This window comes from Macaca mulatta, chromosome 1 (assembly GCF_049350105.2).
Source record: "Macaca mulatta isolate MMU2019108-1 chromosome 1, T2T-MMU8v2.0, whole genome shotgun sequence".
Classification (NCBI taxonomy): Eukaryota; Metazoa; Chordata; class Mammalia; order Primates; family Cercopithecidae; genus Macaca; species Macaca mulatta.
This window is the reverse complement of record NC_133406.1, coordinates 33265339-33289277: the sequence shown is the minus strand read 5'-3', so window position 1 is coordinate 33289277 and position 23939 is coordinate 33265339.

Here is a 23939-nt window from a genome sequence, read left to right as displayed (position 1 = left end):
TGTTCAAGACCAACCTAGCCAACACAGCAAGACCCCTGATATGGTTTGGCTGTGTTCCCACCCAAATCTCATCTTGAATTCCCATGTGTTATGAAAGGAACCTGGTGGCAGGTAATTGAATAATGGATGGAGGTCTTTCCCATGCTGTTCTCAGGATAACAAATAAGTCTCATGAGAGCTGATGGTATTATAAAGGGGGAGTTTTCCTACACAAGCTCCTCTTTTTGCCTGCTGCCATCCATGTAAGACATGACTTTGCTCCTCCTTGCCTTCCACCATGATTGTGAGGCCTCCATAGCCATGTGGAACTGTAAATCCAATAAACCTCTTTCTTTTGTAAATTGCCCAGTCTCGGATATGTCTTTATCAGCAGTGTGAAAACGGACTAATACAACCCCCATCTCTTACGAAAAAAGCCAGCCCTTCTGTGGTCAGGTTTCTAAGGTAAGGGATCTAAATATAGTTCTTCCAGAGCAGATCTGTTGTGGGGTAAGGGCCCAGCTCCTGGGACAGTCAGAGGCCCAGGCTGAGCAACAACCATAAAGGAAAGATGACCTCCTGCCAGAATATTTGGAGCTCCCTTTTATTTCAAACCAAAAACCAGTCTCAACGTGACTTTGTGGATAAGGAAAAAAAAATCCTGCAAAAATGGTTCTATGTTTTTCTCCCATTTCAGGTTCTTTCTTGGTTCACTACACCACATGGTGTGGTGGTCAGAATTTGCCCTTTATACTTACTTCCCTTTCCTTCTTCTTATTCTTTACTAAAGGAGCATTCAGGGCACACAGAGCATTGAAAAATAAGCACTGACTACTATGGCTTTAGTGCCTGAAGGGATGCAAGAACTGGACCAACCTTAGAGGTCACTTACACAACCCTCTGGTTTTTTCAAAGGAAAAGAATGAGACTCCAAGGAGTTGAAGGGTTGAGAGGTCATGAGACGAGCCTCTCAGATGTTAACAGACCAGGGTCACTTCAGTTTTTTTGAGGTCCCTTGTATATTAAAATAAAAGAAACAATTTTAAAAATGAGAATCGTAAGAATTATGAAAGTTTTCGATGTTTACATTTTATAAGTTAAAACTTTTTACAGAAAAATACAAGATAGTGCATTTTAATAGTCACAAAATCTGGAAAAATATTAATTTATAGTCATCCTGTACTACAGGCAGTGTTGTATAGTTACAAGGCTTGGGTTTAAGGTTGGACAATGAATATTGCCTTCCTTCGCTCCTATATCTTTAGGACTGTTTGAGAGATTTTATTTGGGGATAAAGTTAAAAGTCTAATCTGAGACCTTGGTGAATGTAGAGGCCAGCTGGCTCTCCTGCCCTTCTTGTCTCTTCTGAGCTCTTCCAGAAACCAACTGTGTGATCTTGGCCACTCATACTTTCATCAGGGTAGAAAATCTAACTTAGTGTCTTTGGTTATCTTTGATTTACTTTCTTGCTAAAGGTCTACTTGTCTAAAACACACAAAAAATCAAAACCGTGATTTCATGGTGGAACCGTCAGTGAATTACATTTTGGGGCAAAGCAAAGATCTTGTTCAGAGCAACCTGTTGGTGTTATGGCGGCCACCTTTAAGATGGTCCCCAGTAATATTCACTTTCCCATATGTTGAATGCATCCTACAGTGAATGCAGCTGACCTTGTAACCAAAAGGATATTGGAAAAATGAGGAAGCGTGACTTCAAGGCTACATCAGAAAAGACTTTGTGGCTTCTGACTTTGTGTAGAGGAGAAAAAGTAATATCTCTTTTCTCACCCATCATAAGGCTCATGACTGAGGCACCAGTAATAAAAAAACAGATTAATGATAGAAAAGCATACAAAATTATTTATTCACTTTTTATTTATTTATTTTTTGAGACAGAGTCTCACTTTGTTACTCAGGTTGAAGTGCAGTGGTATGATCTCAGCTCACTGCAACCTCTGCCTTCTGGGTTCAAGTGATTCTCATGCCTCAGGCTCCCAAGTCGTTGGGACTACAGGTGCATGCCACCACGCCTGTATCTTTTTTTTTATTTTTCATAGAGATGGAGTTTTGCCATGTTGGCTAGGCTGGTCTCGAATTCCTGGCCTCAAGAGATCCACCCACCTTGACATCCCGAAGTGCTAGGATTACAGGCATGAGCCACTGCGCCCGGCCTATTTATTCCTATTGATACATGTTGGATGTATATATTTTCGGGGCACATGATAATTTGATACCCTCATGTAATTAAATCAGGGTAATTGGAATATTCATCATCCTAAATATTCATCTTTTCTATATGCTAAGAACATTCAAATTATTCTCTTCCAGCTATTTTGAAATATACAATAGATTAATGTTAACTATAGTCACCCTACTGATCTACTGAACATTAGGTCTTATTTCTTCTAAGTGTATATTTGTACCCCTTAATCAATCTTTCTTCATTGCCCTCTACCCTCACCTTTCGATTTACTTAACACACTTTTTTTTTTTTTAATTAATGTGACATGACATGGGAGCCTTCAGAAATGAAGTCCCAAAGAAACAGGTAAACTTGTGCATTTTTTACACCAAGTTTGATGAAGTGGAGAATTGTGGAGAATTATGATTGGAGAACAAGGTGATCTAGTAGTGATCAACTGGTCGGAACTTAGGAAGACCTGTTTGTTCAGATTCTTCTTGGCATTTCTGTGTCTTTGAAGATAAGTGTGTTACTTTCCTCTGGGTGTACGGAGGGTATCTCTGGAATTAGGGTCTTATGACTTACTTCAGGGAGGAAGGTCAGGTAATTCTTTTATGGCCAGCTTCAGGAGAGAAAGTCAAAGGGGAAAGTCAGGGAGACCTTCCCGCTTCTGCTATTTTCTCAAATGGTAAGGTGCCATACTTGAAAGTAGTGTGTCCTGAACCCCATCACTTACTATCTCTTGGATCACTCTGAGTGAAGCCAGCCCCCATGGTCTGAGGACACTCAAGTAGTCCATGGAGAGGTCGAAATAGGAAGGACCTATACCTCCTACAAATAGCTGGCAGCCATGTGAGTAAGCCATCTTAGAGTGGATCCTCAATCCCTTTCAAGCCTCCTGATGGCTGGCAGCTTGACTGGAACTTCAGGAGGTACCCTGAGCTAGAACCATCCAGCTAAGCCACTTTCAGAGTCCTGCCACTTAGAAACCATGGGCAATAATAAATGTTTACTGTTCTTGGGAGCTGCTAAGTTAAGGAGTACCTGATATGCAGCAATAAATGACTAATATTGTCATTTTAGATAACATGCATAACAAATGGCTGACCTGGTCTCTCAGGTTACTGCCTATAGTTGTTCATCAACTTCTCCTCACCTGGCCATGTGTCTAAAATTCTTGCACTTGAAACTCATTCCTTTCTGAATATCAATTTTCAGTATCATCATCTTGAGAGTCAAACACCTCTGTATGTGCTTTATCTCAACCCTTAAGCTGCAATGAGTTAACCCCTAAATGGACATTAGTTCATAGCCAGTTGATAGGAGAGTATCCCTGGGAGATAGGACTTGTGGTTAAGAGATGGGAACAAACTTTAGCTATTGATTAGAAAATAACCGAGTGTAGATTTAGAGTCAGGAAAGCCAGAGACTTCTTGTTTCACCTATGAACCTGTGATCAAGTGCAAGCCATGTAACTTCATGAATTCTAGCTTCCTCATCTGTGTGATGCGAATAATGAAAGTATCTAACTCATAGTCCCCCCCACCACCTCTGCCCCCAGACACACTCTCCTTCATCCCCAGTCCCTGTGAGGATAAACAATGACAAGACACATGAAAATACTTTATACACCAAGAAGGTTCACACAAAAGTTAGCTTACTTAGCAAAAAAGTCAGTCTCCCAGGGTGGGGATAGGTGGGTTCTGCCCCCACTTATTAAGTGCCTTTTCTGTGCCATCCATTATTAAGAGCAGGGACATAAAAAAAAATAAGTTTCCTATCCTTAAGGGGTTCACCATACTGGCAGTGATAAATAAGAAAAGAGGCAATTACTTTAAATGTAAAAAGTGCTAAGCACAGGATAATTGATTCATTTCTTCATCAAACATTTATAGAGTGCATTGCCCCACAAGTAAACTTGCTGGGTGCTACTGATACATGAACAATTGATTAGCAAGCCCATTGAGACAACTGCCAGTAGGGGGTATCACTGAGCTGAGTAATAAAGTTTGGGTAGGAGAGAGTTCAGTGAAGTTTAAGGCTAAGGGTACCACAGGCAGGATGAATAAGGGCATGGAGGCAAGCACCAGCATGGTGACATGGGGCCACTTCCCTCAATTCAGGGATGATCAACACCCTCGAGAAAAACTCTCCCTGAGGATGACTGGAGAGTGTGGGGGCTTGGCTGACCCAGAGCCCTGTTTAGCTGGTTTACACCAGGTCAGTGGTATGCCTGATGTTCTCAGTGGGAGTGCCTGTCAACTCCCAGTTACCCATCAGTGTGATCTCAGTCCCAGGCCTCCTGACTCTGCATGCTCATGGGCCATTTTGCACTGTGAATAACTTAGGGAATACCAACTAACTTAAATATTAGCCTAACTGATAATTAAGTTAATTAAGCTAATAATTAGGAGGATGGATTTATTGTGCAAGAAGTCATCAAGGGTATGCCAAGGCCAATTAAAATTAAAATTAAAATTAATTGCTGTTTGGGGTTCCCTGTATCTCTGACCCTGCTATTGGCTCAGACCATCCATCCTTGACTGTGCCCATTAAGGAAGCCCCTTTTCCTTCATGCTCATATGTGCTGCTCAGGGCTTACAGCTGCTGAGATGGTAAAGAGAGAACAGGTGTCCTTTGGGGTCACAAACCTATTATCTGATGCAAAGAAATGTCTCATTGCCTTCAAATAAGCAAAGTAAAAGATCAGCTAATTTTATTTCCTCATCAAGATGGATAATTTCCAAGCGTTGAAACTGAACTTGATGATTAAAACTCATTTCCTTGCAAAATCCAGCTCTGGCAGTGTCGTCTTTCTTGGCTGCTATACCCAGCCCTTGGTGACATGTGACTTGAGCTCAACGTGAATGGGCATTTAATTTGATATCCAGGATAAGGTATGCTCCAAAGCGCAGAATCCCCTAAAGAAATAAAATGGACTTATTATTCACTGGTAGAGTTATCCAGACACCCTGGGATACAAGATGGAGCAGAAACCAAATAAACGGATATTAGGAGTCTGACACTTTTGCCCAAATGAGACTCACTTTTTTGAAGGATCAATCTTCTGGGCAAGGCCCTGAGGATTTTGTGTCACTCCTGCTGATCTTTTACATACAGGTTTCTTCCAGTTATGGTTCTGACTGACCTGCTGTGCTCCAAGTAAGTTCTTCTCAGGAAAATAAAAGGAATATGAATCTTCTTGCTGATGGGGGGAGTAGATGTTAGCTTGTCTCTTTGGGTTGGTCCATTTCAGAACAGCTAAGGTCCTTGTTGTAAACTGCATATGGGACTTGCCTTAGCTCAGCTCTGGGTCTCTGTCTCAGGCCCAGATCAGCTTGTCCTACTTTCTTCTTTCTTCATTAGAGGTCCAGGAACTCAACTGCCCAAACCAGCCCTGGGGGTCACTCATTGTGAAAAGCAGTGCTGCCATCTCAGTTTTCTCCCTCCTTTTTGCTCCCAGAATGACAATTTCCCAGGGCCCCTTTGGTTTCAGTCATGTGCTGCAAATTCTGAGCTTTGGACTTCAGGTTTTATTCCAAGGGTGTGACTCACCAACCCCAAGACATTTGGCTTTCTCGCTGCTAAATGATTCACGCAGAATAAGGAGCCCCATAGCATGTATGGTTGAGATTTGTGCCTCTGCAAAATTACACGTCTTCACTTGATGAAAGTCTTTGGGGCTGTTGGTGAATGGTGTAGGTGATAATGTTAGTTTCTTAGATATCAAGGGTCTATTGAATCAGAGTCAGGCCACAGGGTATAGATATGAAATAAGGATTTGGTGGGGAATGGCTGCCAGTATTGTTTCTCTATGTAGAGGATAACAAGCATGACCAGTTATCAGCCCTAAGAACTTTCCCTGTGTGTTCTCTGCCCTTGCAGTGATGCCCTCACCTCTTGGGCAGCCAGCAGTGCTTCAAGCCCCCTTGCTTTTGTATCCAAATCTTCCATTACACTTAATGGCATGAGGCACCTACTTGTCAGGTGGTTATTTTGATTTATGGAGACTTTGTATGTAGATTTAGTGTAACTTAACTGGGAGAACCAATTGCTGGTCTGTAGGAAAAAGAAGGAAATGTTAGTTACCAGTTGGGAGATCCTTGTATGGAAACTGAACATGTGAAACCAAACACAGGGGAATAAGGCAAAAGGCTGTGGTAAAGCCATGTGAGAGACAGCGATAGCTTGAAATAGGGCAACAGTAGTGGGGGTTGAGAGGAGGAAATGGTTAGGAGAGAAACTTAGTTAGTTAAGTCATCAGAACCTGGACAAGCTATTTGAAGGAGATTTCACGGCCTCTGGCTGAGGCAATTGAGTACACTGGTATATTTTTAGCTAATGGAGATCTAGGAAGGATGAAGTGTGGTTGGGGGAGTATTAAGAAGTCTCTAGTACTTAATGTGATGGAACTGGAAGTTAAAGGGTTTCTGATTAACAGTCTTTTTACTTTTTGCATATATGTTTTATTTGGCCATTTTACCGGACTTCTTTCTGATGAGATTAATGCATTCAGTTTTGTATATGTTTGAGTATCTTCGTCTGCACTTGAGAGTTAGAAACCTGAGCTGGGAATAATACTCGGGAGCTATCCGTGAGTAGAAGTGGTTAAAGGCCTGCATTTGAACAAGATCACTTAGAAGGAGTGTGAGTCCTGTAAAAAGAAGTGAAAAGACTGAAGAAGGGATCCTGGGAGAGGAGAATGAGCAACTGCAAAAAAAGCAGTACAGGAAAAAAAAAAAAAAAAAAAAGGGAAAACCATGCTGTCCTGGAAGATAAGGGAGGAGAAGTTTTAAGGAGCCAAAGGTTGAGTGTTAAATGGTGGGAGAAGAATTAAGGTCAAAGTGAAAATATTTCCTTTGTATTTTATATTTGGGAAATTGGGGAGATCATCAAAAGTTGTTTCAGGAGATAGAAAGAAGAGAAGTAGAAATGCATTAGGCTGGCTGAGAATAGCCAAGATAATCTTGGATAAGAAAAATAAATATTTTCAATAAATAACACTGGGTCAATTGGATAACCATGTAAACATTAATTCTGAATTCTCTACACCAATTTTAAAAATCAGTTACAGATATATAGTAGGGAAAACAACAAGGCTTTTTGAAGACAATGGAGCATCATATTTTCATGATCTTGGTGTAGACAGATATTTCTTAAAGAGAGCACAAAAATGACTAAATTTAAATAAAAGAAATATATTCAATTACATTAAAATCAAAAGCCTCTCTTTATCAAAGGGTATTCTTAACAGAGTGAAAAGGCAAGCCATAGAATAAGAGAAAATATTAATCATACTCATGTCCAATAAAGAACACAACTCTAGTATATACACATCAAAAAGAAAAAAAATAAAAGAGAGCTCAATAAAAAAATAAGCAAATACCTTGCGAAGACACTCTACAAAAGGGGATAGCCAAATAGCTCAGTATACGTGAATAGGTGCTTAACATTAATTAGCCATCAAGGGATTGGGTATTAAAGCCATAATGAGTATTTATCACTATACATACACTAAAATGGCTAAAATTAAAAACACTAAAAATACCAAGTATTGGCAATGATGTGGAGGAAATGAAATTCTCCTACCCTTCTGGTGTAAGTGTTTTTTTTGTTGTTGTGTTTTTGAGACAGAGTTTTGCTCTGTCACCCAGGCTGGAGTGCAGTGGCACAATCTTGGCTCACTGCACCCTCCACCTCCTGGGTTCAAGTGAGTCTCATGCCACAGCCTGGCTAATTTTTGTAGTTTTAGTAGAGACAAGATTTCATCATGCTGATCAGGCTGGTCTTGAACTCCTGGTCTCAAGTGATCCACCCACCTCAGCCTCCCAAAATGCTGGGATTATAGGTGTGAGCCTCTGCATCTCGCCAGAAGTGTACTTAATACAACCATTTTGGAAAACTGCTTGCAGTATATCCTAAAGTTGAATGGTGAAAGAAGTAAGGTTGAATGTGGATACAAATATGTTTGCAGCTGGGTGGGACTGGAAAGTTAAAAGGGTTCTGATTAATCATCTTTTCATTTTTGCATATAAGTTTTGTCTGATCAATTTACTGGACTTTTTTAATAACTCAAAAAGTTTTTCAGTTAACTCTTTTGGGTTTTCTGGATAAAGACTCATATTATCTACAGATAAGTAAAACTTAGTATTCTACTAGCCAGTATTTATACTCTTAATTCTTTTTCTTGTCTTACTGCATTGGCAAGGAGGTGAAAATAATCTTGCACTGAAGCATTATTAATGAGCATTTTATAGCTGAGTGTGATGCCTCATACCTGTAATCCCAGGACTTTGGGAGGCCACAGTGGGAGGATAACTTGAGCCTCAGAATTAAAGACCAGCCTAGGCAACATAGTGGGATGCTGTCTCTACAAAAAATTATTAAAAAATAATTTTAAAAATGAGCATTTTATTTTTTTCTTGACTTGAGTGGGGAAGCTTAATTAATTTCCCTTATTTTATCCCTTGATGCCCATCATTTTTATATTTCTCTGGGGTACCAATGAAAAATTTACATTTTTTAAAAAAGAACTTTCTTTTTCCTCCTGTTGAATTTGTGGCTTCCTTAATTTTGTGGGCTTTGTTGCCAATCTTTCCCTTTTTAACTTTCAGAAAATTCTTCTGGTTGTGGAGTGCTAGTTGGCTCCTCTCTTGATTTTCCAACAGTGCTATGGATTTGTTTTTAAGTTTGGGGCGTGTGTGTGTGTGTGTGTGTGTGTGTGTGTGTGTTTGATTTTAGTGAATATGGAAGAGAGGCAATGTTGTGTGTTTAGTCTGTCAATGTTTATTGAGCACTTAGTATGTGCCAGCTCCTTTTCTATAAGCTCTATACCCATCAAATCATTAAACCAACTTATGAGAAATGTGTCATTATTACATTATTTTGTAGATGAGGGGAGGCTCAAGACAGGTTAATTAACTCACCCAAGGTAATGAAGCTACTACATGATAGAGATAGGATTCAAACCCAGGAAGAATGACTCAAGAAGAGTACATGATTTTATTCACTACACATGCCTCCTTTCTGATCACGATGCCTAGTCTAGGTGCACTTTGAGGAAGGCTGGGGTAGAGAACTTGAAGCATGTTAAATGTTTGGAATAACTTATAATAGGAGAAAGAGAAAACTCTTTGGGGATAAGGGAAGAGATTGCCATCACACTGAGAATGCAGGTGAGGCTGGAGAGCAGGTATTAGTTGTTTAACTTAGCCTTCCAATTCAGAGACCTCAAGGCTGACCATATTTCTAGAAGGTGGGTGAGGCACAGTCTCCCTAGCTGCTCTCTATTTTGCAGTCCCTTAAAATAGACCTACAGACCTTGCTTTGAGACTTCTATTTTTGTTTTGTTTTTATTCCCAATATTTAAGAAAGGGCAAGGAAAAGAGGGTTGGAGGTTTGTTTTGTTTTAATAACAAACTTGTGAGGATTAAAAAGATTCTGGAGCCTTACAGCATTCTTATAGAAAATTCTTCTGTTTCTGACTCTTTTCCTCTTTTAGTACTGGAAGCCCTGATTGCTCTCTGTTTTTAGCTCTAATTTAATTCCTAAGGGTAGAACTTATGAAAACTTCTCTCTCCCTCAGTCTGCTGGCTTCCTTAAGCTAGCAATTTAAAAATGTCAAGAGAATAATTTTTTCTTCCAGGCAAAATTAAAATTTTTCTTTTTTTTAGAGACAGGGTCTTACTCTGTCACTCAGGCTGGAGTGCAGTGGCACACTCATAGCTCACTGCAGCCTCTAGCTCCTGTGCTTAATCAATCCTCTCATCTCAGCCTCCTGAGAAGCTGCAACTACCACACTTGGCTAATTAAAAATTTTTTTTTAGAGACAAGGTCTCACTGTGTCACCCAGGCTGGAGTGCAGTGGTGCCATCATAGTTCACTGTAACCTTAAACACCTGGGCTAAAGTGATCCTCCCACCTCAGCCTCCTGAGTAGCTAGGACTGCAGGCATGCACCAGTGTGTCTAGCTAATTTTTTTCATACTTATACCTTTTCCTAATTATTACAAAGTCAATCAAAGAGAATACTGAGGCTATTTTAATGAACAAAAAATTGAAAATCATGATTGTGGCTGACAATGGCAGTCTTACCCAAATCTCAATGTCCAATTTATTTCTATAATCTTTTTTGGATACACAATATCAAGAAAATCCTGATTCAAACAGATAAGTAGCTTACCTGACAATCTCAAGATTCTCTTCGATCAAACTGATCTCAAATCATTGAAGAGGATTTGCAGAATTTTTTTGTTTCAAAGTTATGTTGCCACAATATCTAACAACTAGCTTACTTTCTTATTATAAATACAAAAGTCAGTCAATAAACATCTCATGCTTACTATAAATGCAAAGCTTATCAATTTTATGTCACTAACATAAATAAATGTGTTCTGATTTTCCTTGTCATTGCATGTTTATTATAACTCAATACAGGCTGAATAAATGTGCCTGAACTTCATTTGTGGCTGTACACAAGTGCCTAGAGAAGAGCCTACCATCTTGTAGGCATAAAATAAATGTCAAATAAATGAATGAATGGACAAACCAACCTTGCCTGGTATCTCATTAAGTATTAAATCATATCTACCTTTTTATTTTTACTTTTTGATTCTTGTGCACTTTTTGAATTTTAAAATGATCAGTGGAGAGCTCTACACGTCATAATCAATGACTCATTTCCACGACTTTCAAATATATCCACAGATCTGGCAGTAGAAGCTTTTCTGCAAGGTCTGCCTGAAAACCGTTAACAAGGCAGTATTGGTTGTCTTCAATATATCAAATTTAGCATAGAGCACATTTCAGATTGTGTTGATTCTTATTATAGTTTTGAAAATTACATGAGAAATTTGAATCAAAACATTTGTGGAACCCAAAGCGTTCCATGGAACTCAGGGTACTCTTGAGTTCCAAGGAGGACAGCTGAAAAACCCACCCGAAGTTGATGCAGGCCACTTCATTCACAGAGGTCTTGTCTGCAGCATGCATCTCTGAAAGACATAATGGGCAGTCACTAGTGACTATTCGTGCATCCTCCCTGGTTTGACAAAGTTGCCCATAGCTCTCTAAAACCACAATTTTCATGATTAATTTTTTTCTTTACCTCTCTCTAGCGCAGTGGGTACTAAGAACTTTACATGTATTGCTCACTTAGTTCTTTAAAAAAAAAACAAACCCTATTCAGCACATATTATCATTGTTTCCATTCCCATTCTACAGTTGAAGGAATTGAGACAGAGAAGTCACAAAGATGGGGCAGGGCAGAGCGGAGACTTGCCCTGCGCTGACTAACTCCAAAGCCTGCCCACATTCAGAGATGATGAGAGCTTCCTGAAGCCAGCTTGTTGGGCTTAACAGTAAAAAAGTGCAGCCTGAGATTCACTTTCATATTTATTTCTTTATTTTGACTTTGACAATAATAAAGACAAGAATATACTTAAGCATATTGGTTCAAATGATGTTGGTAAATTCAGGATTGTGTTTTCCAGTTCCAGACAATCAGATCTCAACCTTGATCACAACTGCCAGCATGCCAAGCTCAAATGCCAGTTTTAATAAAATATAATTTAAATATTCTTTAAAGGTATCTTATGTACTTTAAGAAAAGGATTAGTATTGCAGATTTTATTTAATGCAGATATATTAAGTGCGCTATTGTGGGAGAATAGATGTGATGACTGTTCTTCCAACAATTTTATTCAATGTACATGACATGGAAACTTTTGTTCACAGAGTAGCTTGACATAATTTAGACTTCATCTGACACAGGACAAACAGGAACATGAAATCTCAATCCTATTGTATCACTTAATGATAAGATGACTCAATATATGATTTCATTATTTTTAAGGTTATATTTAAAACAAAAACTCAAAATTAAAAGAAAATTATCAGTGAACTTGGAGACCACTAAGAATATATCCAAGGGTAGCCCCACACTACAGGTCCTGAGTTCTGGTTCGAGAGATTCATACAACAGTATTTTCTCATGTCCCAGCTTTCCAGAGTAGCCTGATTCCAGCTCCGTGGAAAGAGAAGACAAAATAGTCCTGTAATAAAACACTGCATCTTAGCCTCTTTTATTGGGAGGGCAGTCCCATCAATCAGCCACATTGAGGTTCATCCTCTGATAAAGAAGGAGGAGAGTGATGTGTGAGTCACACATGAGCTGAGAGGTGAGGGTTGGTGGCGTGGCGGGGCTCCATGGAGCCATCTGCTACTGGCAGTGGCAAGGGAGGCATTTCCTCTGCAGCTGCACAGGTGAAGTGGGTGTCTTCACTCACCACACCCAATTTAGAAGGTGACGAATCCCTCATCACTCAATTTGTTAACATTTCCAAGCTAGTTTCATGTCTGCCTCTACTCTCTGGCCATATTTTGACATAATTAAAACATCAATCAAAACCATTATCCCAACTAACAAAATAGTAATAATTTTATAATATAATCTAGTGCTTAGGCCATGTTTGAAGAGGCAGTAGAGAAGCATGGAGAAGCACCTGAACTTTATTTGCTTTTTTAAATTGCCATTTTTCTGAACTAAACTGGAAGTGGTGCTTCCATTTGATCACCCCGGGAGGCTCTAATGAATGTGCACTCAGCACCACGCACTCCTCTGTAGCATCTTTGATTAAAGTTTGCTGTTTATATTGCCCTTGGCCCAGTGGCTTACACCAGAGCAGTACCCTGGACTTCCTTGCCTTTAACTGAGAAGTATTACTCTGGAGGTCCTTTAAGTAGAGCTGAGCCAGAATGCAGGGAAAAGCACAGCAGTTCCCTACCCACCTCCTCCAAACCCTCATAGCCTCCCACTTGCAGCTGACCCCTGCTTCAGGACTCCACTTCTGAGGGCTGGCCCAGGCTCTTTTCTGGCTTTTGTCCTCTCTCACCTTGCTCAATCTCAGCTCTGACAAGTCCCCTCAATTTCAGGTCCTCCTAACTATGATGAATAATTACCACCGCTGCTGCATGGTGGTTTCCTAAGGCACCTCTTCTACATCTTTGGTCTTTCTCTCCCTCTGATGATTTTCTTTCTCCCCTCTTTCCATTGAACCAATACAGCTCCAAGAAGCCTACCTACTATTTCCACTTCCCATCCTGAGGCTAGGTTGGATCTCTGTCTCTTTATCCCATGTTCTGTAATACCATCTTGTGTGACCATCATCTTCTTAGACATCTGCCCCTCCCACTCAGCTTTGAGCTTCATTTCATCCTCAGCAGCCAGCTCAGTGCCTGATATGAAGTAGCAGGTCCTCAGTAAGTATATGAGTGAATGAATGAATGAATGAATGGATGAATGAATGAATGAATGAATTCAGTCGTGGCCCAGGAGGCCCAATCTTCCTGGCCATATCTCTAAAACCAGGGGAGGAGAATCCAACCCTGCTCTGGTCTGTTTGATCATCTCCTCTCCATAAAACACTGGGGAAATCACCACCCTTTCTTTCTATAGGATGTTTCCAGGATCAATTTATCTTCACTCTCCCATAACTAAATACGATGGAATCAGCATGATGTGGATGATAATGATGATGAGAATGACTAATAAAATAATGATCCCTTCCATTCATATACGATTTCATATTTTAGATAGTGTTAATGTGAATTGCCTTATTTAATGCTACAGGCTTATTTGATGCCTATTTAAATAGTTTGGTAGTTATCAATTATCCTGTCTTCACAGAGGAGGAATCATCTGAGGTCCTGGGAGGGTAAAGTAAGTGGCATGGTTCATACTAAAAACTATGTTTTGCAACTTGTTATTTTGTTTTGTTTGTTTATTTGTTTCCTACAAAATCACACACCAAGTTGTCATATTGGGGATATGCTTTTAACTTTCTGTCACCTATTGTGAAATACTTATTTGGATCACTTCTATAAGCGTGATTCAAAAAAAATCACTTTTTCCTCTTTTTCCTGCTGTAAAAAATTTATAATAGCAATTTTGACACAAAACAAAGTAGAGAGAAAAATGTGATGAATCCGTCATTACTCAGCTTGCTAGCATTTGCCAAGCTAGTTTCATGTCTGCCTCCACCCCCGGTCATATTTTGACATAATTAAAACATCAAAACCATTATCCCAACTAACAAAATAGTAATAATTTTATAATATAATCTAGTGCTCAGACCATGTTTAAATTTTCCCAGTTGCCTCAACAACCTCCTTGTTTGAGGATCCAGTCAAGAGCCACACATTGCAATTGGCTGATGTGTTGCTTTAAACCTGTAACATTCTCTTTTTCTTTCTTTTCTTTTTCTTTTTTTTTTATTTTGAGACGGAGTCTCGCTTTGTCGCCCAGGCTGGAGTGCAGTGGCCGGATCTCAGCTCACTGCAAGCTCCGCCTCCCGGGTTCACGCCATTCTCCTGCCTCAGCCTCCTGAGTAGCTGGGACTACAGGCGCCGGCCACAGCACCCAACTAATTTTTTTGTATTTTTAGTAGAGAGGGGTTTCACCGTGTTAGCCAGGATGGTCTCGATCTCCTGATCTCGTGATCTGGCCGCCTCGGCCTCCCAAAGTGCTGGCCACCGCGCCCGGCCGTTTTTTTTTGTTTTGTTTTTTGTTTTTTGTTTTTGAGACAGAGTCTCACTCTGTCGCCCACGATGGAGTGCAGTGGCGCGTTCTCGGCTCACTGCAACCTCCGCCTCCCATTTCAAGCGATTCTCCTGCCTCAGCCTCACGAGTAGCTGGAACTACAGGCACGTGCCACCACGCCCAGCTAATTTTCTTATATTTTTAGTAGAGACAGGATTTCATGGTGTTAGTCAGGATGGTCTCAATCTCCTGACCTCATGATCCGCCCGCCTCGGCCTGCCAAAGTGCTGGGATTACAGGCGGGAGCCACTGCGCCTGGCCTAACATTCTCTTTTTAAATGCCACTTATTTGTTGAGGAAATAGGCTCATTTCTCTAGTAGAATTTCCCACATTCTGGATTTGTCGGACTGCATCTTTCTAGTATCATTTGATATGATTTTTAACCCCTCGTTTTTCAGAAACACTTTTCCAGCATCAGTGCTTTTGCAATTTTCTTCTCCCCTATGCCTGGCCCAGAATTTACACACATTAGTGCCTGCTCGTGTGTCTGTGTGTGTGTCCATGAAAACGTTCAGAATTACAAAAAGCCACTGTCAATTTAATAATGCTATAATCTAAAATAGAATATTATTAACCACAACAGTATTTTGTCTATTTTAAAAACAGTAGTGCAAAAACATATATATTTCTTTTTAAATTTTGGGGTACATGTGCAGGTATTTCATATAGGAAAACTTGTGTCATGGAGATTTGTTGTACAGATTATTTTGCCACCCAGGTATTAAGTCTAGTGCCCATTAATTATTTTTCCTGATCCTCTCCCTCCACCCTCTGATAAACTCCAGTGTGTGTTGTTCCTTTCTATGTGTTCATGTGTTCTCATCATTTAGCTCCCAATTATAAGTGAGAATATGTGGTATTTGGTTTTCTGATCCTGCATTAGTTGGCTAAGGATAATGGCCTCCAGCTCCATTTACATTCCTGCAAAGGACATGATCTCACTCTTTTTTATGGCTGCATAGTATTCCATGGTGTTATATACCACATTTTCTTTATTCAGTCTATCATTGACGGGCATTTAGGTTAATTCCATATCTTTGCTATTGTAAATAGTGCAACAATGAACATATGCATGTATGTATCTTTATAATAGAATGATTTATTTTCCTTTGGGTATATTCCCAGTAATGGTGTTGCTAGGTCAAATGGTATTTCTGTTTTTAGGTCTTTGAAGAATCATCACACTGTCTTCCACAGTGGTTGAACTAATTTACACTCCCACCAACAGTATATAAGCATTTTCTTTTTTCCACAATCTTGCCAGCATCTGTTATTTTTTGACTTTTTAATAATAGCTCTTCTGACTGGTGTGAGATAGTATCTCATTGTGGTTTTGATTTGCATTTCTCCAATGATCAGTGATGTTGAGCTTTTTTTCATATGATTATTGGCTGCATGTATGTCTTCTTTTGAAAAGTGTCTGTTCATGTCCTTTGCCCACTTTTCAATGGGGTTGTTTCCTTTTTTTTTTCTTGTAAATTTGTTTAAGTCCCTTGTAGATGCTGGATATTAGACCTTTGTCAGATGCAGAGTTTTCAAAAATGTTCTCCAATTCCATAGGCTGTCTGTTCACTTTGTTGATAGTTTCCTTTGCTGTGCAGAAGCCCTTTAGTTTAATTAGATCCCATTAGTCAATTTTGGCTTTTGTTGCAATTGCTTTTGGCATTTTGGGCATGAAATATTTGCCTATTCCTATGTCCAGAATGGTATTGCCTATGTGGTATTCCAGGGTTTTTATAGTTTTGGGTTTTACGTTTAAGTCTTTAATCTATCTTGAGTTAATTTTTGTATATAGTGTAAGAAAGGGGTCCAGTTTCAGTCTTCTGCATATGGTTAGCCAGTTATCCCAGCACCACTTATTGAATATCCTTTCCCCGTTGCTTTTTTTTGTCAGGCTTGTCAAACATCAGATAGCTGTAGGTAGGTGTGTGGCCTTATTTCTGGGCTCTCTATTCTGTTCCATTGGTCTATGTGTCTGCTTTTGTACTAGTACGATCCTGTTTTAGTTACTGTAACCCTGTAGTATAGTATGAAAGTTGGGTAGTGTGATGCCACTAGCTTTGTTTTTTGCTCAGAATTGCCATGGCTATTTGGGCTTTATTTTTTTTTGGTTCCCCATGAATTTTAAAATAGTTTTTTTTTTCTTCTAGTTCTGCAAATAATGTCAATGGTAGTTTAATATGAATAGCACTGAATCTATAAATTTCTTTGGGTAGTATAGCTATTTTAATGGTATCAATTCTTCCTATCCATAAGCATGGAATGTTTTTCCATTTGTTTGTGTCATCTCTGATTTCTTTGAGCAGTAAAGACATACGTATTTCTTATTCAGCCTTCAAACAATGTCCATGCTATGGACAAAGCCAGGGGTCCCTGGGGTCACTTAATGCCTCTTTTCCCAACCCTCTCGTGTGGTCAGTAGCCTTAGGACAGGTTGGTAACCACTATCATAAAATGACAATTAGTGATAATATGCTGCTCCTCTTAGAGGTGTTTTTATTTAACAGAAGGAAAATGCTTCAAACCATAAGAGGGTTGTTGGTTTGGGTCAAATTCTTGGGAATTCCTAACTGTTCTTCCTCTGTGATGAATTTAAGCAATGGTGTACTGGAACCTGTTGGCATGGGCTCATGGGACCCTATTGTTAAATGTTCATGATACCATATATCAGTAGCTTGAATAGAGCATTATAGGAGTATTTATAGCAGGGAAATTAGTAAATGCGATAAGTAGGCCCCACACTCATACTCGAGAGTGCCAGTTTTAAAATATTTATTAACATACTACTGGATTTAGGCATTAAATATGGGAGTTATATGAAGACAGTCTGATGCATATTCTTTCCTCTCTGCCCTCACAGAATTATTTTCAGCATCAAAATAAAATAAGACAAAATGTGTTATTGTTGGCCTGAGAGAGACCAAGAAAATGGGACTTCCCTTTACAAACATTTCTTCATCCCTTACTCTGCCAAACCTATCAGAAAAGCCCTAACCTAGAAACTATTTCTCTTTTCACTGCTTCACAAAAAGGTTCTAGTTTTCCCAACCAGGAAACCATAGGTAAGTGTGTCTGGTCTGCCAGATGGGATCAGTTCATAGTAAGAGAAGGACTCTCAGCTTGTGGCCTAGCAGGAATTGTGTCAAGGTGGAGAAGACCAGGCTCTAGCTCTGGGGTGAGAGATGGCCCTGGCTTGGGCTTGATCCTTTGCCGTGGCTTTCAGCTTGAGTTGTCTTGTTTGTGAGATGGGGATAATGATAGCTATCTCATGGTGTTACATATACCTAATTACATAATGCATACAGAGTGCCTTCCATCAGTGCTCAATAATTGACAGGAATTGGTTTTAGTAATTCTTTGTAAGGACAAGTGTTTCAGATATTTCACGCCATGACTTAGGGTTCATCTTCAGGTTGCCACTTGCTAGTTCCTCACCTGGAAATATTCCTAAATAAACCATCCAGACTAAGGTAAAAGTCAGGAGGAGGCCACTCGAGCAGAGCTTCCAAACAGGTATGTCTGAAGTATTGATTTCCTTGGGCTATGAGACAGCCAGAGCCCTAGGCCTGTTGTCTCTGTCTCCAAATGCCTCCCAGTAAGCCCAGTGTGCTGTGTCAATATTAGTCATTTGATTTATGGACCTTTTCTGAAAAAGTTGGGGGGTGGGACACTGAGGAAAACCCATGCTTGAGAAGGGGTTGCTGGTGTCCTGAGAAGTTGTTGCTCTGGATATTCCTGGAGGACAGGAGAGAGTGTCTGTCATATGGGGCACTGATGGAATTCATGCCTTCCTGATTCAGCCAAGCTGTTGTTCTTGTGTACGAAGAGGGAGGCTTATGGATCTCTTGCCTTTTTCTCATAGAAAGTTGAGGATGCAGGTTGAAAGGTTTTATTAGAAGAATGTTGCAGGAATGTAGAGGGCTATCTGTTTGTTACTATCCACATTGGCCCAAGGCAATAATAGAAGGAGTTATTTTCTGAACTTTTCAATTGAGGGATGGGTAAGACTCACTGCTTAGTTGGTGAGAGCTGCACTGATCTGTTGGAACACAGTAAGGATCGGTCTGCTGCTGTTTGCCCTGTACCTTATTTATCCATGGTACCAAGAAACTGTCTTTCAGATTCACCATGAGGAATTTTGAAAGAGTCACAGGAGCAGTTCCATGGTGCTGAAAGACACAATTTGAAGTGAGAATAAGAGAGTGGGTAGATGGCAAGAGGTGCAGTGGGCTTGGGTAGCACAAGAGGTAGAATGATCGGTATGAGGCTGGTCTAAAGATTACAACTGTTAGAGGGAACTCTATGGAGAGAAATTTCATATCCTCCCTGAATTCAGCACCACTAATTGGAAGAAAGCCTGAGGATATTTTACCATGGCTTCAGGAACTATTTATTTATTTGGTGTGTGTGTATGCACGCATTGTGCTGCCTTTTGAAACGCCTACCAGAGAAAATGTACGTTCTAGAAATGGGCTTTTGAAAAGAGTTGTTTTTGCAAAACAGCTTGGGACAAAGGTCATTCTATAAAGGAGTTCTGGCTTTTCTTTTTTAATGGAAATTAGCAATTTATCTTAAGAAAGTTATTGAAAAGCCAGTTCATTTATTTGCATAATGATAAAATGTGCCAGAATTTCTCTGCTCTGCTATTATCAACGAATGGGGACACACAAAACCTCAGTAAAAAGACATAAAAGGCACCCAAGTGTTCTTTGGATCTCTTTATGAACCAGTCAGCTTCACCAAATAAACTGGCACTTCTGTAAAAACATATTTCTGTAAAAATCTCATGTAATCAATAAATGCCTGTTTAAATGCATAGTAGGCAATGTGCTACTTCCTCCTTCTTGTGTGGCATCTGCTTATTATGTTATCTTAACACACAGAAACACACTCCTCCCTTCCCCCAATACTCACGTTAAACTACTTCATAAACAGAACGACATTGTCACAGGAAATGGAAGCATTTCCTAAAAACTTATTGAATATGGGAGTTGAGGAAAGGGAGAAGTCCAGGACTAGTCCTCATTTCTGGCCTTAGAGAGAGAAAGGCCATTAATTGAGATGGGAGAAACACCCTAAACTCAATTGCCTTCTAAAGTTAAACCCCTTCAACACAGGGCAAAATCTCCATGATTGCCTTTAAGATCTTATATCAGACTGAGCTAAAAGAATTTCTTAAGAATTTTCTAAAGCCCAGACACAATAGAAAGAACCGACCTTCAATTATAACGCTAAGTCTCAGGTGAGCTTCCCTGATTGGCAACACTTCACGCTGTGTTGTCACTCATTGTTGCTGGGAGAATTAAACTGGCCCTCCTGTGGCTCCTCTGGGAGAGGACAGCTGGAAGCTTGTGCCTGGTTTCTCTTGGACTTCATCCGGTGAACATTTTCCGTTTACTGATTTTAATCTGTATCCTTTTGCTGTAATAAACTGGAAGCATGAATATAACTGGTTTTCTCAGTCCTGTGAGTTTTTCTAGTTACCTGTAGAACCTCAAGGTGGTCTTGGGGACCCCTGACACAAAACCTCAGATGGACCCCTGACACAAAAACTTTGGATGGGAAAGGCAGATTGTAATAAACTTGGGAGTTTCCTGAAGGACTCTGAATTACATAGAAACACAAAGAAGGTTAGGATAGCTCTAGATATTGAACAAGTTCTTTTGGCGTATATCCCCAAAGTTTATCATGAGAAAATAGATTGGACCCTAATTTGGTCCTGTAAGCAAAGAAAGAATCAATCCATTGAAGACGGCAGAGATAGAGTCCTTAAAACCTTTAGACTGCATTCAGGAGTAGATTCTGATACAGATGTAACTTTGGCTTCCTCCTCATCTTTGTGAATGATCTTGATCCAGAAATAGGAAATCTGATATGTGGGAAAGAGCTCCATGGCCATATCCCCAACACCTTGCTGAACATTTTCAAAGAGCCCTAGGACAAAAGCAGAATTAAGCTAACGCCTTAAAGATAAGACACCTCAATATTTCCACCCTAGTCAATAAAATCGGGTAAAGGAGCCTCTTATTTTAGATGCCCATAGATATCATAAGCAAAAAGGACATGGGACAAACAATTGTCCTCTGCTAGCTAAGAAACTGAAGGAAAAAATAATAAGTACCTAAATCCTAAGCTTCAGGTTCCATTTGAACATCACTGAAAGAATTTCATATTATCCTTCACAATGGTTTTGAATATGACCATTGTTTGCGTCTTCTCAGGAGGAACTGATTCTTTTCCTTGCCAAAGAATTATGGCTCTGAAGGCAGGGAAAAAAATTGCCTGATTTTGCATTCCCATTCTGGGAAATTCTAATTTATTTCTCTAGTAAAAGGGACACTCATTTACTGGGACTGTCATTAAAGAGCTTTGTGAAGCCTTTTTACCTATCCAGAGACTTTACTATCCATATTACACCCAATCTTTGGTTAAAAAAAAATGGAACTCTGAACTAAGATTAGCAGAACTCTAAGAGACCTCTTAAACTTTCCTGGACTAAGGTATTGCTACTGGTTTTAATGACAATAAGATCAAACCCTGGGGTTCTTCAATGCTCTTTTATTAGTTAGTTAAAAGCTGACTCCTGTGTCTAGAAATACCACTTCTGATCTCAGACTCTGCTCTGTTTCAAGAAAACATGGCCAAATACTGCAAGAGACTCATGTATTGCACCCAATTTTAGCATCAACAGGTATGGGCAGCCTCCCTCAACATCCTCCTAAACAATCCTTTCATGATCAAAACCCTGGGAACATGGTTTTCTGAAAGAGACATCAGAGAAAGACAGACTTCAAACACCAATGAAAATAACCTTAGATACTGTTAAGAAATAAAGAACACAGCAGTAAAACGCCAAGGGGTTGATCCTTGGGTTTTTGCCTCTGACATAAAGCGACGCAAGCCACCCTCAGATCACTGTCCCTGCTGGAGACCTTAGCTGAGGATTCTGATAATCTTTAGAAAGGAGGAGGAGAGCTCCTACCCAATACCTGGATCAAGTAGACAACTGAGTAATTTGGTCCCACAAACTTCCACCCAAGACCCACAAAACAAAATCCAGATTTCCAGAGCCATAGATTGTCATGCTTTATTTTATATCTATTGTCCTGTATTTTATTAGCTAATTATTTTTTTCCTCTCTGCTAGTTTAAAAATCTGCTAGCAAACACTTGTCAACCCTTAACTACAGTATCCGTAAGGACCTTATTCTTATTACTGGTCTTTGCATCCCTAGTCACTCCTTGACAAGAGTCCAATATCTTGCTATGATTTCTTCACAATTTGGCTAAAATACACAATCACAATAGGTTGGCTTTATACTTAATTTTCTTTTGTCAGCATCCAGCTCTCTTCAATAGCAGTCATGAATCAGTTGGTTTTCTCAACCACTTGGTGACTTCTTAGATGGACACCAAAAAAGGCCTAAAAGCTAAAAATATAAAATTTGCTACCGTGTCATACCTAGAATGGAAGTTTTCTATTTCCACCTAAAAACACCTGGGGACTTTTTATAGGAACTTGTCTTTCTAACTAAGTGTTCCCATAGATAGAACTTGGAAAACAACTCTGAAACATCTGGGCCATGGGACTATGAACATCTGGGAGGTGCCTCACTTTGATAGACCTCATCACTACTTAGCCCAGCTTTATGCACTTTTGCTCTAAATCTGCCTAATGATCTCTTTTCTACAAATCTCCCTGGCTAGTGCCAAACCACTTTTGTCAAGGAGTGCCAAAACCAGATAATACTACTTGACAATTCTGTAGGGATATTTGTCTGACTCCTGATCATTGGGACATTCCCAATCACTGGAATTGGATTTGTGTTCAAAAAGCCTACAAACCAGCCAGGGATTTGTTATCTTAAAAAATTGATTCCTGCTATCAAATAGTCTTTGATATCATCCAGAATTTGCTTTGGCCCATTCATTTCTCCTCTCAGAAGAAGAGATTTTAGATAACTAAGAAAACTGAGCCTTCATTTGATACCCCAAATCTTGATTATTATTGTTGTTGTTGTTATTATTATTATTATTATTATTATTATTATTATTACTGTGAGACTGAGTCTTGCTCTGTTGCCCAGGCTGGAGGGCAGTGCCGCGATCTCGGCTCACTGCAAGCTCTGCCTCCCAGGTTCATGCCATTCTCCTGCCTCAGCCTCCCGAGTAGCTGGGACTACAGGCGCCCGCCTCCACGCACAGCTAATTTTTCCTATTTTTAGTAAAGACGGGGCTTCGCCGTGTTAGCCAAGATGGTCTCGATCTCCTGACCTCGTGATCCACCCGCCTTGGCTTCCCAAAGTGCTGGGATTACAGGCGTGAGCCACCATGCCCGGCCTGATACCCCAAATCTTGATTGTTAAGGAGAATTCAGAACTACTTTCTTCCTCTTCAAGCCTCCTTATTTCATGGCTGAAATAAAAACCTGAAAGTCTGAAAGTCTGAGTTTGTAATGCCTTAGTCATTGACAGAGTTATACAATGCTACTAAATCTACAGAATTGACTAGGGAAGTTTTTAAGATTGGGCAGATGGTGATTCAAAATAGTGCAGACCTAGAGATGTAATGTAGGCCTTTCAAGGTAGAACATATATTTTCTTAGGCAGAGAATGCTGTACTTGAATTTTAATTTTTTAAAATTACAATAAGGTCTCACTCTGTGGCTCAGGCTGGTCTCAAACTCCTGGGCTCAAAGGATCCCCTGCATCCAAAAGTGCTACAGGTGTGAGCCACTGCACCTGGCCTGTACTTAGATTTCTACAGTTCTGGGAAAGCAGTGAAGACATCAGGAAATTAGATAATTTAACTAACACCTCCCTATGTGGTTCTGCAGACTGTTCTCACTGGGATGATATTTTTTTTTCTCTTGGACATAATTGGCTCGCAGCTTAGAAAAGGACTACAGACTCTAACCTTATTCCTTCTCTCAGTATTTGCCTTGCTGCAGTGCTTACATATTGGTGTGCAGTTGTCATTTGATCAACAGCCAACAAATCATGAGCGGGCAGTAAGAGCAATGCATCCGTTTTCTATAACGGCCATAATAAATTACCACCAGTTAGTGGGTTAAAAAAGCACAACTTGATTATGGCACAGTTGTGTAGGTCAGCAGTCTGGGTTGGTTTGACTGCTTCTCCTGTCCGATTTTCTTTTCTTTCTTTCTTTCTTTTCCAAATTAA